Genomic DNA, 18,642 nt, shown 5'->3' with positions numbered 1-18,642 from the left:
GCACACTCAGCCAACAGAGCGAGGAAAATGTTGTTTTTACAACTTGCTCCCATACTGTGTGTGGGTATAATAACCACGAGAGAGAGACCTTTTCCAAAACCGGATATCTACCATTTGGAAAAGAGTCTTTCCACATGATTGATGGCATGAAAGGGAAACTCCTGATGGAAGATTTTTAATAAAAACATTAAAGTCACATTTTTGTGGACATTCCGTGCAATTCTGGCGCTCTCTGGGTATGTGCAGTTTCCTAGAGTCCAACAGTCCAATTCACAGATTCTTACATCTCAGAACCAAACAGTAAGCTTCAACACACATGTTTATGTTGCAAATATCTATGTAAAGGAAAACACAAAATTAGATGGCAGACGACAATTTGAAAAATTGAAAAAACATTTTAAAAAATTCAGAAAGTGTATTGCTACAAATATTTATTCTCATGTAGATCACCTTTTCTATTTTTTGTCTGCTGACTCAACGCACAGCTTTGCACCTTTGGTCTGGACAATTCACCTATTTAGATTACCATGTAGCACACATTCACCTCAATCACATTTTTTTGTTTTAATTAATTCATAATGCCCTCGACTTTTAATTCATTCATAATGCCCTTGACTTTAATAGCACATATTGGATCCATCAAAATTGCTGCTCATGTTCAGAACTTTATGCATATGCCGAACATATCACATGTATCGGTGTTTTTAAAATGTAACATCTAAATTTGTTAACACAAATGTCATCATTTAATGATAACAAAATCATATTATTTCAGGGGAAGAAACTATCTATCCTATACTTTACTGTGCATTACTTTATTGCTCTGCTAACTGTATTTTTAGGGAAGTAGCTATGCACTGCTCTTCATCTGATGTGGAATCTAACTGAAAATACTAATGATCAGGCATAAAGCTCACCATTGTGTGATTTATTGTCCACACAAACAATTGGATCACCTTTGATAAAGTTCAGCTCACAGCCACTTTCCTAAGCCTTTCAGTGTGAAGAATCCAAGAGTCGTGAAACATTTCCCAAAACAGAGCAAAGGTGTCTATAAATGAGGGAGATGCAGAGACAGTGACACAGCACTGCCAGTCAGTGGAAAGTCTAAATAATTGGAGGCTATGGTAGCCTATGGACTTTCAGGGAATGCTAAAACATGGACATGTGACTTGAAACAACCGATTATATTGTGACTTTATTCTCAAAATATTACTGTTTGTTCTTGTAATGACTTGAGACCAGAATCTAGCCCTATTATTTATCTTATTCTCTTTCAAACTTGCAGCTGTATAATTAATAGAGTAATCATGGCAAAAGTTAGGAATTACTATTTCACCCCCAGGACTCATCTTCCAGCAGCAGCGAGCTCTTGCTTTTTCTTCTTTCCATTTTATGGCAGATTGCAACCATTGCTTTTGAGGTTGATGCCGACACCTACTTTACCAGCGGCACTGTTGCGTCTGAGTCGCGCTCTAGTGGTTCTTCAAATTTAAAAGTCTATGCTCTAAATATTGCAGGAGGTGTGTACCCTGCAACCCCCCCCCCAACCAAAACCTACACCTATGGTCCTATACATGGTCTATATTGCTATATATGTATATATGATGGTAATCAGAATGATGTATGGATTGCCCTCTGTAGGCCTGGTATTTAAAATAATCATCTGTAAAATATTGCTTTCTTTAGTCTATAATAAAAGGAAGAAAATATTTTACCACAAGAAATATCCTGTATATTTTTTCTTTTATTTATACGTATATTGACTTCTGGTGAATTATATTAGCATCTGTCTCTGTCATGATTCTGAACTGCTCTTATACACAAGATTCCTACATGTCCTGCTTTTTATTCTTTGCTTAATGCATTCCTGACTTGACATTGTTCTCAAATATTCTTGTATTACATTTTTCTTTTCTATACCTGTGCAGACTTTAGAACCAGCATGACCCACTTATCAGAATCATACAAGTTATATCTGTTGTTATTCTAATTAATTTTAATTAATAGTAAATAATTAGTTAAAGAAAATTGGCATTTAGTCTTAGTCTAGTTAAAGCTCCATTTAACTAGACAATTTACATCTAACTTTTAGGCACGCTAAGTCTGGCTGAGTCATCCTCGCTGACAACTTCCAAGCGTCAACAGAGGGTTTCACATCCATTTTATAGCTAGAAGGCAAATAAATCCTGACTGCTTTTTCTCCCCCTCTTCAACTTACTTCTTAATCCTTACTTTGGTTCTCCTCTAATAGATGCAGATGTTAAAACAAACTTGCAAATCCGCCTACTTCACTGCTGATGTTCTGGGCTGCAAGTTTGGGTGGCGGGGTTGGCTACCTTAATGTTTGATGTTAAAGAGTAAAGTCTAAAATATTTAAATTAAAGCCAACTCTAGTGAAAAGGTGTTTTTAAATTTAGGATCCTGACTTTAGTTTGCACCTGTACAGAAAACTGTGACTAAATTGTTATTTATTTAAATGGTATTTATGTAGACAAATGCAATTAACAATTTAATGCTTGAAGTTGGTCTCTGATCAACAGTGACTGGAAAAACTCTTGAATCTGTATCCTGAATTAAGCAAATCAACAGTATACTTCAAATGCAGCAGAGGTGAACATATAGAAATACAAAAATATACAAAATAATCTAAATAACACCCAATAAGAGACATGAGAAAAATACTTTGCTAATCATTCCCATTAAGTGACTTTTTTTCTTTAACCAACACTTTCCCTTTAGTTACACTTGAAGAAGGAATACTGTGTCTCAGGTCATAGAAAAGAAGAAAACACACATTAATCGTAAAGTTCTGGCACTGGATATGAATAATTAAGCCAAGTAGAGGTTAACATGATGTTCTGAAGATGTAAGACATTTCTGAAGCCATTACCTGCTGCAAGTTGATTGGAGATATATGTAGAAGAGCTGGAGGCTGTTCAAACACATGGCGTCCCAGCTGTCCGTTACTGGCCTGGGCCTTTAGCAATCACAGCAGCAGCTAAAAGACAAAAACAAGAATACACATTTATTTAAAGTAAAAACATAAAGACATGAGATGCAAGGATTGGGTTGGTTCAGCTTTACAGACATCACTGACAATAACACAAAGAAAGAGGGGCACCCTACACAACTGAAGCATAATACTTAAACTAAATAAATCAACTTTAAGGATTTCAACACCAAGAAATATCATGTACCATAACATACAGTAAGTAAATTAATGCAGTACAGTAAATACAGTACATGGTTACAAATCCCAAGTCTCTTTGTGTGGAAAAACACCAAATAGATGACCGCAAATCTGCAGTGTCTTAATTAGACGCTCATTAGATGACTATTCCTCAAAGCAGGGGGTAACGACACGGATCCAACAATATTATGGCTCTGCTAGACAACAGCACTAAGCCCCAAAGGTGCCTGCTTGCAATTTAGCCACTGAAGCAGAATTACTAACTCAACATGTGTCATTTTTAAAAGGCTCAATACATTTGGCTCTCAGTAATTATGTGAGAGTTTCTGTGATTTGGATTTTTGTTTAGTTCCTGGGTTTCTGTGCAGACATTTAACTAACAAATAGGAATCTCTGTGTTTTCTGTTTCCTGCTTGTTGCTGTTCTATTAGAGCTGCAGTAACGCCCTCTGCGGTGCCAAGCTATTGATACGCAAACTGGAACACTTTTACTGTGCGGGAGCTGAAGGAAGTGTTGTCTTAGCAACTGGCCGCTTTTTTGTCATACTGCTGGCATGGCTCTAGAGATAGCAATGATGGTCTGCTAGTCCACCACTTTGGACCAGACTGAAATATCTCAGCATCTACCAGATGGAGTGATATCCGTATGACTTTGGTAATCCTCTGACTTTTCATCTAGTACCACCAGCCAGTCAAATATTTAACAATCCATTTATTAGGAGTATTTCTCTATTGAAAAATGCTAAACATTTGCTGGTTCCAAATTTTCAAAAGTGAGAATCTGTTGCTTTTCTCTCTAGTAAATGAATACTTCTGATTTTGAGACAGTTGGACAGACAAAACAAACAAACAAAATATGGCATTATACGTGTTCTACCATTTTACAGGGGGAAATTTACAATTAATTGCATTAAAACAATTACAAGATTAGCATTTTTATGACTTCTTTTTTCGTTTTTAGATATTTATGTATGTATTTTTTAAATAACAACTGTGAGATACACATAGCCTTCATGCATGTTAGTGTGATTTTGGTAGTTAAATGAAACCTGCCAGATCACCACTGACAATGTGGAAGTAAAAATGACGATAAATCCTCATGCAGCCTCAACAAAAACTCATTTTCACAACTGTGCAGCCTCAAGTGATCATAGCAAACAGCCTTTTGTATCTAATTCTACAGGAAAGGCGAGAGACCCGCTGTTGAAGTAATACTTTGTAATGGTATTAGGAGGGCTATAAAAGTGTCAGAGCCCTGTAAACAGGCAATCAGAGAGTGAGCCATGGTCTGTTGCTTTTGCAGGCATCAATCACAAAGTAATGTACATGAAGTCTGAAAAAACTGCTGGCCAATTGACATTATGTGATGGGTCTACTTTGATGGGTATTACTAAACAGTAATACTTAAAAGTGCTTTTGCCATAAATACACATATCTGTGTACACAACTCCTGGGCCAGAAAAAGGGATAAAAATACAAAATATTGGTAGGAAATCAAGAGGGAAACTAAGAGTGACATCTACATTATTCTTGCATTTCCTTTGCATTCAGCATCTACGAAACATCAAAATAGACAACATTAAATATTTTTTGTTTTCCTCTATTTTAACATTTTCAGCTTTTAATCCTATGGTTTGGATATGTAATCATGACGAAGCAATTACATTTCTAGTGAACATTTACTTTAATTAAATGAACTACAGTATAAAGAATATTCTACCTGTGACAAGCAGGACATTGTGATCACAACATGCTTATAAGGTCCCCAGGACAACTCCAGTAATTACAGAGTATTGGGATATAATTACATGAGATATAACAATTATGCTACAACTTAAATAATCCTTCACAGTCCGATTTATTACCCAATACATGAAACACTGACATTGCAATCAGACACTAACTTTGTGCTTAAATGGTAGCATGCTACCAAGCTAAACTAACATGGTGAACATGGTAAACACTATGGGTAAACATGATACCTGCAAATGTCAGCGTGCTACCATTGTCATTGTGAGCAAGTCAGCATGCTCTTGTGAGCATTGAGCTAACAAATACTTCTTACTTCTTCTTGTTAATGAATGAGCCAACATATGACCAGTTTATGGGGCAAAAAGATACAAGAATTATGAGTAGAATCGCTTTACTATTCTGTGGCGGTAGTGTGTAAATGATTTGTGTGCTCCCTGCTACTCTGACTCAGTGTTGCCGAGGCAGGGTTGACTGACTCAGTTTCAGGGAAGGTATGGCAGACAAGCCATTTCTTGAATGTTTTCAGACCACCCAAAACATTCATATATCCTAAAAAGGTGACGAGGCTACTATAGAGTGATATTGCCATGCAATGTCTAAGGTATGAAATTCTTGCTACACTCAGTCACTCTCCAAAAGTAATCACTGCCCCCTGCATTAAAAATGAATGAAATAACTTGAAGGGGTGTGGGATTGGTGGGCCATGCACTGTTTTCTAAAGATGTTCATGTTCGACCTTTGACGAAACTTTGACTTCACTGTGAAGTGAAGTGAAATGCAATAAAGATCACTGGGGCGATGTCCAACGGTTCCTGTGAGCTGTTTTCTATCATCTATGTTCGTTTCTGCTCTGTTGCTTTTAAATTGTGACTTATTATATATTTTTGTTGATTTTATCTGAAACTAAAAGCAACTGTGCCAGACAAATTAGTTAAGATTTACGATCATTTTTTTATGTTGCTGGAACACATCTCAAGGAGTCATTAGACATTCAGCAGCATTCGTTTTATTTGGGTACAGTTTATAAAATAAGATGATGAAAAAATAACAGAAAAAAATATTATAGTTATAGTTTAGGTTCACAATTGAAAAAAACCTGCATTTCAAATGTTCCTATAGCGGTGGTTCTGACCATCTACCAAACCCACAGTGGAAGATCAGAGTGAACATGAAGGCACATAATCAACAAGGAATCTGCAATACAGTACAGGCTAGGCAATCAAGAGCTTCATATAGACGCAACATGACTTCATAATAAAGTCTTAAAAGATACAGAGAACAGACGTAGTTCAATTGAAATGGCTGTGAATGAGCTCACGACTCATTTAAAATAAATTCAAGCCAGACCAGTGAAAAAAAGCATTGACAGCACATCTATTACCTTGTAGTGCATACATGTATCAAGATGCATTGCATGCAAGCTACTGACACTCACCAAAACATAGTGTAGCTGAGGGTTAAGAGTTGCACGTGTACTTATGCAGGTAAAGAAATAAAAACACAGAGAGACTCAATAGTCTGGACCAGTGTGAGACAAACTCTTTTCCACATTGTCAAGAGCTGCGCATTACAACTTCACTCCTTCTGCTTTTATCTTTTACAGTAAAAGCTCAGCTTAAATTCAATTAACATTTCACTAAGAGGCACCTCAACCAAAAAGCTTTCAACAGTGCTAGGTGATGATAATACTAACTAATCTGATTGTCTTTTCCGAATGTATCTTCAGGATCCCAAAGAATGAAGAAATGTTTTTTTACCGGTTAATCTGTTGAAGTCCAACATATTTAAATCTCTCCGGTCATAAGCTGCATGCTTTACTAATGCACAAAAACAAAAGAATTCAACTGAGAAAGCAAAAGGTAATGGTTACTCTAACGTTTAAGAGTTTTTATTCCATGTTATCTGAGGAAAGCCTACAGTTATTTGATTTGAAGTCAGCAGGAGGATGCCATAAATAAAATGTTATGAGGCATGTGATGAGTCTAATCTGTACCGCACAGTTTCATAATGTACCAAAAATATTTTTACACTTCTCGAAGGATAAGATCTGTGCAGTCTGCGGGATTCAACTAAGCTGGTAAAGGATGGCCAGTAGGAGAATCCCTCTCCCTGCAACTGGCCTTGCCAGACACATGACTTCAGTGGCAATGAGCTGGAACTGGCTGAAGATCTACCTCTCCCAACAATACCTAGGTGGTGACAGGAAGTCATGGTCACCTAAAAAATTAAAATAAAAAACCTAAAAAATATATATATATTTTTTTTTTAAATGCTTCTTACAGCACTCCTGTAGTGATTACAGTTGGCTCTTAAAAGTTATGTACTTACTTGATTCCTGTGGTCTAAGGCTAGTACCTTCAGGTTGAATGCACTTAATGTAAGTGTTGCTTTGGACAAAAGTGTCAGCTCAATGACATGTAATGTAATGTAATGTGATGTAATGTAGCTGGCTACAGGTTGGCTTGGAAAGGCATGGGGTAAAGGTGGATTGTGGCTCTAGCCTTGGGCTTCTACAGTACCTCTCGGCTGAACCTCACCATTTCCTGGGAGGGTGAACCAGTGTTGCTGCACCTTCTCTAAAAAATCTAAATCTGTGGTTTCTGCTCTTTGCAGCTATTGCAACTGCTTGTACCTCAATCAGAGGCCAATTCTTCCATTTGGACAGGGTGAAAAAGTCAGACATGGACCGCTGAACAAAACAAGGAGGACCTTAATTGAGCCTGAGTTGATCCCTAACTTCAGGACTAACCCCCTTCATTTTAATTAGTAGGTGGCAAGAAAGGCTTGGGTCTTGACGAGTCATAGCATTTATTTATTAACCAACAAATGGCCTGAACCGTACACAACGCAATGCTTCACTCGCACTTAACAATATATCATCACTTCATACAGTCACAGTCTCAAACCCCACACTTGCTACAAGGATAAAACATGTAAACATGTAGAAGGCGATATTCCAATTTGCTCTGTCTAATTCTTGGCAAGAAAGCAAATAAGACTATTTCAGAAAATGTCAACCTATTCCTTTAAATATAAATCAGTTCATGCTGTAATGTTATTACTGCTTCTGGACTGTGATGTCTGCAACGTTTCTAGGGGTTTTCAGTGATGCATTATAATCATGATCAGAAACTGAAATATCAGACAGTGATATTTTTCAATGTCTGGCTGTGAAATAATAAAATGTAGTATATTACCATGTAGATGAAGCCATATTAAGTAAATCCAAGGCTGTATCTGTAGCATGAGACTTAGTATTATCATCAATCATTTAGATAAAACAATTATATCTACATCTAAGTATTAGTGAATTATGGCAGTTGAAATTAATATCACATGGGAGGTGTCAGCCTCACACAGCTAGAACTATTTAATCTGAAGCCTTTTATCATTATTGTGAAGGAAAGTGCAGATTAAATCTGACAGAGGTGTAGGCTCTTGCAGGGTGGACAGCAACAGACAGCTGTGAGCTGTGCTATAGAGCCAGTCTTTCTAGATCCACACTAACACACAAATGCACATGAACAGACCATCATATTACCTTATGGGACAGATTACAGTAGTGCCATTCTATCGAATTCATAGATCCATCCAAGAAAGATTAAGTCTTATAGAAACCAATCAAGATGTGACAGGTTTTCCCAACAAAGCCAGCCTGTAGGAACCACACACCAGCCTGCACACGCATACAAAACAAAGAGGCTATAAATGCACACAAGACTCAGAGGACTCAACCTAGCTGCAGTGAAAAGCATAAATCAAGAAGAATGATTTCAATGGTTTGATTGGTTTACAGTTCAGATAAACAGATATACAGAGATAAAGATGAAGAAGAGAAATAGATTTAGATGGATTGATTAAACTTCCCATCCCAGTTTAAAACATGTGTGCTAAATGTACACTGGATGGCTTTACAATTTCAAGAGTGAATTTATGAAAATGGCAACTTTCCATTTTGAGAAGTAGTCAAGGTTGACAATCCTTAGTCATTCAGTTTTAAACCAGTTTCAACCAAAAATGTCCCAGATTTCTATTCCACTTAAAGGCGTTTTACTCAACAACTTGGAAATGATAAAACACATTCTGAAACAATTTCAGGGGAATGTGCTAGTTGATGGACTGTTAAGGTTTATGTTCTGGCAAGAAAAGCTGATATTCTTGTTTGTTTATTTAGATAAAAATCAAGCTTCTTAAACTAACACAAATGTGTTTGTGCTCTGGTTATGCTTAGCCTTTGCGTGTGTATAGTCATTTACCTACTATGGGGCAAGATATCTTCTATTTTATTTGAATGGCCAAGTGTGACAGACAGAGACAGATTTGTACCTGGGAAAATCTCTGGGAGAAACAAAATGTTTGACTGACACATACATGGAGCATAACATGGAATATGTGTTTTAGTGTGTGTTCCCATTTCAAATTAGGTGTAACAAAAACTATTACACAAAGCTTAGACTCCCGTTTTTGGCTAGATTATGAGTATTTATAGATATTTCATAAGCCATAGCTTTTCACAGTTTTTTCATCACATCGTAACTCAAAAATAAAGGTCTTCTTTACTAGACCTTTTACAATCAATAAACTGTTTTTTTAATCTTGTTTAACAGTCACTTACTGTCAGTTTTTGTATAAAGAACTCAGGCTATAAATTTCGGAATGAAATTTACTCCAAACGCTTGTTTTAACTTTCGGTGGGAGGTTGTCTGTTTATTTATGATTGGATTTGGCACAGGTCCTTAAAGTCGTCTACAACTGCAAAAGCTGTGAATTGGACTCACTTTCTGTGGTGCATCCTTCTCGACTGCCACTGCTGTACTTCTTCACAATTAACCACTAACGGTCATTTGACAAGGTCTTTAATTCCCTTCATCTAAGCATTTTTCCCTCTACTTCACTATTTTCCATGTCTGCATGAGCACACACCCATGTCTGGAACCTTAATGTGTCCCTGTGAATAATTACACAAGTATATGCATATACCATTGTCATAAAATCCTTGCAAAAGGAAAAAGTATTTTTTTTTAAATCAGACCGCAAAACCCTTAGCTTTGCATCAAAGGAAGGTGGAGTATGGTGTGGCTTTGGGGACTTATTTGGTCATGTGGGTGGAGTTCAAACAGCAAAACTGTAAAGGATCCATCTCCTCTTGTCCACTTCTGGCCAAATGGAGGAAATATGCTTCTGCACAACATGGCTACATCAAGCCCTTTACTGCCCTCTTCAACGATTTTTCCATATTAATTATTCAGAAAGGTTTCCTGTCTTTTTTGACACCTGTGAAGGAGTTCAACCTCACGTTCCATTACAGCCGTGACGGATACTACATAATTAGACTTCATATTTTTCCAGTTCCATGTGCTGATGTCATTCTTTTTCACCACCGCCTTTAACTCTGTGTCCTCAACCACTACTAACCATTTCTGAGCAACATGGAAGCCATTAGGTAGCCTCTAATCAAACAGCCAGAAAGCCTCTGTCCCAATTTATTTATGGCTATATATTGAAAATTACAAGTCAATGTATTTATATTGCAAACTGACACAATGAATGAAAGTTTCCACCATAACTCATAAGTACCTTTGGAATGAGTGATTAACCTCTATGGGAATGGTAGAACATTGTTCATCCCATGAACATAAACATAAGTTGTTCTGTCAGGTCTGATGGATTTAATTGATGCAATAGCCTTGAGGAAATATTTATCTCTCAACAGCTGTTGGTGTTTTGTGTGTATTTGAGATTGTCTTAATCATTTTTCCTCATGTCAAGCTTGTCTTAGGTACCGACATCTGGGCAGTTATAGTGCTGGCAAGTAATGGCTGCTGGCTGAGGTTTAGCATACTTGAAGCCATACCTTAGAGGGCTAAGCAGGGGTTTGTTCAAACGGACAAATATTCCAGCTCTAATTTGAGCTTAATCCTGAGACAAGCCAAACGTTTCCCAGTTTGGAGTGAGCTGGTTGAGGCAACAAAAACCCATTTATTGTGCACAGATAATTAGCTTTAATAGATTTCTTTCAACAGATTTCTCCCTTTGTGAAAATGTAGTCAACATATGCAATATTCTTGTAGTCAGCAAAAGAAGGTGTGCAATCAGGAGACTTTATGTCTCACTTTGTCACCTGACATGGTGAAAGAGCCCAGTTTATTACTTTGACAAACTCAAACTTCATACAATACAATATAATACAGTGTGTAATCTGTGTAATACAGTGAAATTTAATTTAATATGCCTCTAATGAATACTGGGCTACCTATCTAAGATCATACCAAGACTAATTCAGATTTGTTGCATTGGTTTGCATTATATTGTAAGGTGTATCTAATTTCAGGACATGACACATTCCTCAATGGGGTGAATTACAGAACCTGGACACAAAAAAAGCAGCATTTGTACAATATATATGGAACACAACAGTACATTTATGACAACATCTCTCTATCTCTCTGACACAGCTGGAACAAAAACTTTTAGTTACACAAATGCAGCTTTTATACAACCCATTTGTTTAACATTGTACAAATGTTGCTTTTATTGTGTCCGGGTTCTGTAATTCACCCCATTGAGGAAATAAATGCTAAATATTGAATAAATTATTTTTTTTGACAACACTGACAATACCATAACATCATGTAACAATGATGTAGAGACTTTGTTTGTTGGGTATAAAATTGCTAATGGAATGAAAAGTCATACATAGCCTCTCTACTCTTTTCCACATTGTGATGTCAATCACTGTGCCATCCCCACAAGTGTATAATGTAACAATAAATATGTTTATAGCAAGACATAACATTTGACTGTAAATATGCCTTTGCCAACACACAAATAAATGGGTATGCCAGTTGTGCACCATATGCAACTAATTATGACTCTTTTTTGTGGGTTTTAACAAGAAAGTGAAGGAGGAGAGGAGAGATAAAGAGGGAGACATGACAGTTAATCTTTTGGGTCTAATTTTAATTTAGCAGAACTTGCGATGTCTGACTTGTGCATTCATACACAAAAAATAAAATAAAATAAAGTACAGTACCAGAATGAAGAACATCCGAGTCCTACACTTATGTTACACTGTTATTAAACAGCTTGGCAACCAAGAAAGATGTTGCAGCAAACAAAAGATTTCCAACATAAATTATTTAATACGCAGATACTATTTCAGATTTTCCCTGACAACGTTCCATATCTTACTCCACCTCAATGAGAACACTTTGTTCTTGTTTAATCACTGGTATTGGCAGGGAGATGGCTGTGGTTATGAAATGCAGCCAGACATTTCAGGAAATGCACCAGTAAAAGGATGAAGGCTTAGCACACTAGCTCTACTTTACATGTTCACTTCTATGGCATTCAGATTCCAATGTGCAACCCATAACCAGTCAAACATTAATCATATTACAAACTACATTTTGAGACTTCTTCTTTGGTGGCTGATTGAGTTGTCCTTGGTCTTAAGAAACAAAAGACTTAAGGGTGAGCAATAAATCAATGCAGACCTTGTTTCCCCTGGGCTATTCAGCCACTTGGGGTGTAAAACGCTCAAAGGCAATGAGCACTTGAAAGTCTGGAGCTACGGCCAGTTTCTGCCCAGCAATTATCCTGTCTGCGTGCCTCCTAAACACTGCATACCAGATATGTTTGGGCCTCTTCAGCAACAGTCCCAGTTATGGAGACACAGATGCTAATGACACCATATTTTCAGAGCTGCAGAGACAGAGGGCCTCTGGCCATCACTTCTAAAACACATGCCACACAGCCTGCACCACCCACACCACACAGACCTGTTATTGATGACCACTGACGGCTCTCCTCCTTACTTGACTCAGGGTGGCCGCCATAGGCAACAAAGCAATAAATACAACTTGTCAAGGTAACGTAACCTACTCATAACTGCTTATCAGTTACCAACACTTGTCTTGTTAGTGAGGATAGATATCCTATAAAGATGTGTTCATATTTTGACACATTTTCTCTTCCCCTGGTAAAGTAGTGCTGTCTAAGACTTTGTGTTTCTTTTTTGAGCTGCTGCCCAGTTAGGAGCAGTCTGACAAGCACCTGTCACATGGATTGATGTGTCCAGCTGGTGAGCAAGAGGTGGGCTAAGAGACACAGGAGCAGGAGCAGTACACATTAAATCCGATGGCCAAGATAAGAGGGGTGTGGTTGAGACCCAAGCAGAAGGTTTGAAGGTGATAGAAAGATGAGGTAAGATAGAGGGAGGGGTGGATCATTGAGAGAGAAGGTGACAGGAAGTGGCTCTACCTTGGATACCTTCAAGGTGACTCAGTATGACAGAACATTCCCAAGGGTTTACTACTGCAAAGAGAGATAGTCATAAGAGAGAGGGAGAATTTCAAGGTGCAAAAGCTCTTTGCAGATGTCCAGATACGCAGTAAATCACTCTGAAGACCTGAGGGTGCTCAAATGCTTTTTTGACTGAATCTGTCTCCCAGCCCAGCGGCTCCAGAATGACTAAAACATTAACAGGAGTCTTCAGGGTAGGGGTAGCGGCAGCAGCCCACCCATCCCCCACTAGCTCCTGCACAATCCCAGAGCTGTGCAAACATAAGGCCAAACCAAAATGGCCTCCATTCAGATGTTGTCCAAATGCACGTTTTGTTTGAAACCAAGGGAATGCTCAACTAGAAGATAGACTTGTACACAAACTATCTATTTAGCTGTGTGTCCCCATTCTCATGAGTCATAAAGTTGCCCCTGGCATTTGAGTAAAGAAGTCTGTGTGTCGAGTTACAGGTGTTCTTTTTAACACAGTTGCTCAAGAAAAAAAAAAAAAAAGTTTATGACTTTTTCTTCTACGGAGGGCTGAGGAAACAGAAGTGACATTGGGCTTAAAAAACAAGTTTAAACCTAGGATATAATCACCTTTATAGCACAATAACAGATAGACCTACACAGTGTGCTATGCAACCATATTTCTGCAATCAACATACTTTTTTGCAAACACCCGCTGAGAAAAAGCAGCAAACCTTTAATCACATCGACAATCAAAGTGCTTAGAGGCAGGAAACAAATTACTTGCGAATGAAAACAAACAGCAATATTTAATTTTACTATGTTCTATTACAAACACATAAAAAAAGCATTACAACGAATATAAATAATAAAAAGTGGAATCTGCTTCCAAAACTTCATCATTACAGGCCTGGAATAATTACTTGGTTTTACTTTCTTTGGTTTAGAATAAAGGAAAAAAACAAAACCATTTGGTGAATGTTCCATAAGAAGTTTAGTGCAGCACCATTATTCAAATGCGCAATAACATTAATGTATCTATTTCTTATTGCTCATAAATGGGCCGAGTAGTGAAATGAGTAGTAGTGAAATGAATGAAATTCTTTTAACAGTTTTATGGGTACAAAATTACAACTCCACATTTTGAATTCATTGAACTGTAACTGGCAAGCTTACTTTGGAGAGTGAATAAATGTTCTTTTTATATACGCTGCTTAAACTTTTTGAATGTTTCAACATTAATGTGCTATAGTCTTAACATCTTTTTTCTGAATACATTGTCCTATAGATAAGACCATTTTCACTCCATCCCTCAATTTGCCTCCTCTGACCTCCAAACGGCAAATGACTGACATGATTTAATGCTAATGAAGAGAACATTAATAGGGGATATAAACCAGTGAGTGCATATAATTACAGAGATCCACAGAACTATATCCATGACTCAAAATAATTCAAATTGTAGTGCTAATCTTAACAATGATTATTATTACATTACACAGATTTGCTTGATTAGCAACTTTGTTTTAAATATCTGATAGAAGGACAGAAACAGCAATATTGCAACAAAGGGAGAAATGGAGCTCTGCAGAGGCAGCACTGTCTGTGGCTTTCTGCTGCCTTCATGTGTGTGCTTGACTGCCCCCTGGCAGATGGAGCTGTCACTGCACTAACATTTCCCCGGAAAGGAAAACCACTCCCTACAACAGAAACCCCAGGAAAAAAATTATCCTGCATCTTACAATTTTGTCATATTCAACCTCTCATTTATGCCATCGACATTGTTTGAGGCTCATGTGAATAAGAGGCACTGCAAATGTCTGAGGATCCAGGATGGATGCAAGAAAGCACATCATCTGAAACCCCCAGATGTTTATAATTCCATAAATTATATCAATAAATGTTAACACACACATTTATGCATTTCATGCAATGTGTATATATTGCATGTATATTTATGTATGTATATAATGTTTAATTTTTTTATTTTTATATCTTTGTAACTCCGTCTGCATCTTAAGAACTGAATTTCCCCACTGGGCGATACAAAACACAAGTCAAACAAAAAGCTTTTTTTTTTATATCATGTCTTGGTTCATGTCTTGAAATTAGATACACCTTACCACATAATGCAAACCAATGCAAGAAATCTGAATTATTTTTAGTATGATCTTAGATAGGTAGTCCAGTAATCATTAGAGGTATATTATATTCAATTTCATTGTATTACAGTGTATGACTGTATGTATGTGACTTTAGTCCTAAAGCAAATGCATACCCAAAAGTAAGATTTCATGTGTAAAATATATGCCAATCAAATCATCAACAAATATAAAGCAATGTGCGAGCATGGTAAGGGGCAGTTCAGACTCATTTTGTAAAAAAATAAAAAAAATGCACGGGAATACAGCACTGCTGTATAGCTATTTTTTTCTAAAAAAACATTAACGGCACTAGGAGCCTAGACAAGCTTAAACACAGTTGGACAGTATATCTTTGTGACAGTCAATTTTACATAAAGCCTGCATGTTCATGTAGCTGTAATGCAGTAAGGTTAGTTGTGTTGTTAAACTACCCTCTGTCACAAACACAAGCTGTGTGACTGAACTGCAGAGTAGCCCACCAAAACCGACATGGAAATGGATACTGCATTACAGTACCTCAGTCAAACTAAGGGTGGCAGCACAGCCCCTGACACAAGACTTGGATAACTGTGATCACTGCCAGAGAGCATCTTTGATGTCTCAACATAAACCACCAGGACCACAGAGAACCACTTTGGTCGCTGACCAGTAACTCTGGAGAATGAAGCCAGCGATGTGGGGCCATCCTACATGAACATTATAACTTCATAAACTCATCAGAACTAGAACTATCTGCTCTATATACCCAATCAATAGTCCACTCTATCTTTGTCACCATTTTTAAGTGAGAAATACAGCACTGCCACTTTTCACTCCTTAAGGACTCCTTTGTGCTCGGTAACACCTTCCCCTGATAAATGGACACAGGGCAGAATATACTAAAGGGGCCACTGCAGATGAACATGCATCACTGCATCCATTTCGCAGTGCTTAAAGTCTGCTCAGTGCAGGATGACATCACTCAACCAAGACCACTGGAGCAGAACCAGAGCCTGTAAGGCTATTCAAATTAATTAACAAATGACCTTAGATTAAAGGGGGAGTCGCAGATCAGACAAAGAAGGCAATGGCATTTATCAATTCCATAGACAAGGGTAGTCTCACATGATGCCTTCATATCACTTCTCTTTGCTATAAGCATTCCCTTACACTGACGTGAATAAGACACACACTCTATTATACATAAGTTAATATAAAAACAGCTATGGGGTATAGCATAATTCACCTCCACCACACCGCCTGTTCAGTGAATGCAACTTGTATTAAAATGCCTTAGGATGTAAAGTATCAACGGTTGCTGTTCGTTTTGGGGAGAAAAAAATCCACAATAAAGAAGCAACCAGGAATCAAATGTCACAGTGCTGTCTGATAAAGTGTGAAATAAGCGTCAGCCCAGATGGTATTTTCTTTTATTTCAAGTACAGACTATATCTGAACCATCTCAGAGAGACAAGTCAATCTCAAGGTTCACTAATACAGTCCCATGGACAGGGAATAAATCCCTGGTAGGCAACAAAAAGCAGATCAATAAAGAAAGCATGTAAACAAACCACAGTGGAAATGAAGTTGAGATGGATGGAGAGTGGGGTAGTGAGATGACCTGCAGTGCTTCAAATGAAGCACATGGCCAGGGACCAAAACAAGAATTAAAACAGGGGACCGTCAGGGTGAGGAGCAGTGGGAGTGCAAATGAGGAGATGGAGATGCACGGCCATGAAGGATACAAAGGAACAGAGAAAGAGGGAGAGAGCGTGTGAGGGAGATGGGGGAAGCGAGAAAATGAGGGAGAGAGAAAAACGGTAGTGTAGAAGTGATTTATGCTAGTTGTATAATTTTCTACAACGCTGCTCCCCCCTCTTCCCCTACGGCTCTCCTTTCCTCCTCAATATCCAACCCTCCCACCAGGGTGTGCTCCTCCTTACTGTCACACCAAGGAAGAGTCCCTGGCCACACCAGCCAGTGATTAAGATTCTGCCGTGATGCGACTGCAGCACTTCGCAAATGGAAGACTGGACATAATTTCCCTAAAATGCTGTTTTTTATCACCTATTTCCCCTTCATCAGCTTGCCGCACACGATTGATAGCTGATGGCACCTCTGACAACTTAACGTTTTTATGGCTAGATTTATGGGCTATCTGCTCCTCTCCTTTTACAGCTCAAACTCTGTAAAAATGCTTATTTCTCAGATAAGGAAAGGGAGGGTGTGTGTCTATGTGTATGGAATGGTATCACACCCAACTAAATGTATGTGTGAGAGAGAAGGGCCCACCTCACTGCATTGCAGTCCAGATCAGTGTTTGGCTTCCAGGGCTTTATAGCGACTCTGAGACTGAAATTTCCTCTGCATAGCACCATGGATTAAATAATACTTCTCACTCTTTGGATGGTACGCGACTCAACACTCATCACCCCCTCAGCAGCCAACATTTGCCATCATCCTCTTACTAGAAAATTGTAAACACCTGAACGCAAAAAGGTTGTCTCTAAGCATACAATAGGTGTATTCTTTTGGAGACTTATCTTTCCCAGATACAGGCATATCAAGGCATCATTTAAGTTATTGGGGTTTTTTTTTACTATGAAGCAAAACAGACAATACTATAAGGAATCAACAAAAGAACATCTATAACTCACAAGCTCGGAAACATGACTGTTTTCATTTATAGAAATGCCCTGTTTGGATGCAAATGCATGCCGATTGAACGTATGAAGAAAATGTTAAAATGTTAAAGATAGAAGCTAGCAAGAGAGCTCATTATCACTCAAGCTAAGACACGACTAGTTAATTGCAGTGACACTTGCAGGTGAGCTTTGATGGCTGTGAACACCTGAGTTAAAACTACGTTGTTGAGTATTTGTGTGCATGGGTCTGAAACATGTTGATGCAAGTAAGAGGTTTTCAGTGTGCTGGGGGGGTCAGGGGGGCTGCTGGACTTACTGGGCTGCAGTGGAAGTGTGGCCACTGCAGGTTGCCCTCCCTCCCTGCTCAGATTTACAGCCAGTACGGGCTCCCAGTTAGCCTTCTCCTCTCCTACTCTGATGAGCCTGGCAGATCCCAGACAGACGCCCCAGGGGACTGGAGTGTGACAGGGAATGGGGGAGGGGAATAGAAAGAGAGAGATGTGAAGAGTAGGGAGGAAAGAGAAGGAGAGAACCAGTCTGATGAGATCAGTGATTCATAGACACCCAGGAGGACACACCCTGGAATGGGGTAATACCACACATGTTTTAACTGGGCTGGCCCATAATTCATTAGGGTTACCAAGGCTACAAGAAGCACCTTAGAAAAAAGGCCCAAG

General features: G+C 38.3%; 1 protein-coding gene across 6 annotated transcripts in view; it reads right to left on the bottom strand.

The window, feature by feature from the left end:
* hoxc10a (homeobox C10a) overlaps window positions 1-18,642 on the bottom strand; it is an 82,965-nt gene that overhangs the window by 52,239 nt on the left and 12,084 nt on the right. Inside the window, exons 1-3 of one of the 6 annotated variants that reach the window (XR_009394353.1) lie at window positions 18,282-18,362; window positions 2,894-3,001; window positions 160-335 (exon numbers count right to left, since the gene is read on the bottom strand). The gene's annotated coding sequence lies outside the window, so the exon portion shown is untranslated. Of the gene's footprint in view, window positions 1-159; window positions 336-956; window positions 1,274-2,893; window positions 3,002-18,281; window positions 18,420-18,642 lie in introns of those variants that run through there. The other 5 variants (XR_009394354.1, XR_009394351.1, XR_009394356.1 and 2 more) reach the window with 5 other exon arrangements.

This window comes from Centropristis striata, chromosome 5, assembly GCF_030273125.1.
Source record: "Centropristis striata isolate RG_2023a ecotype Rhode Island chromosome 5, C.striata_1.0, whole genome shotgun sequence".
Lineage (NCBI taxonomy): Eukaryota > Metazoa > Chordata > Actinopteri > Perciformes > Serranidae > Centropristis > Centropristis striata.
This window is presented reverse-complemented; position numbering and strand designations above follow the sequence as displayed.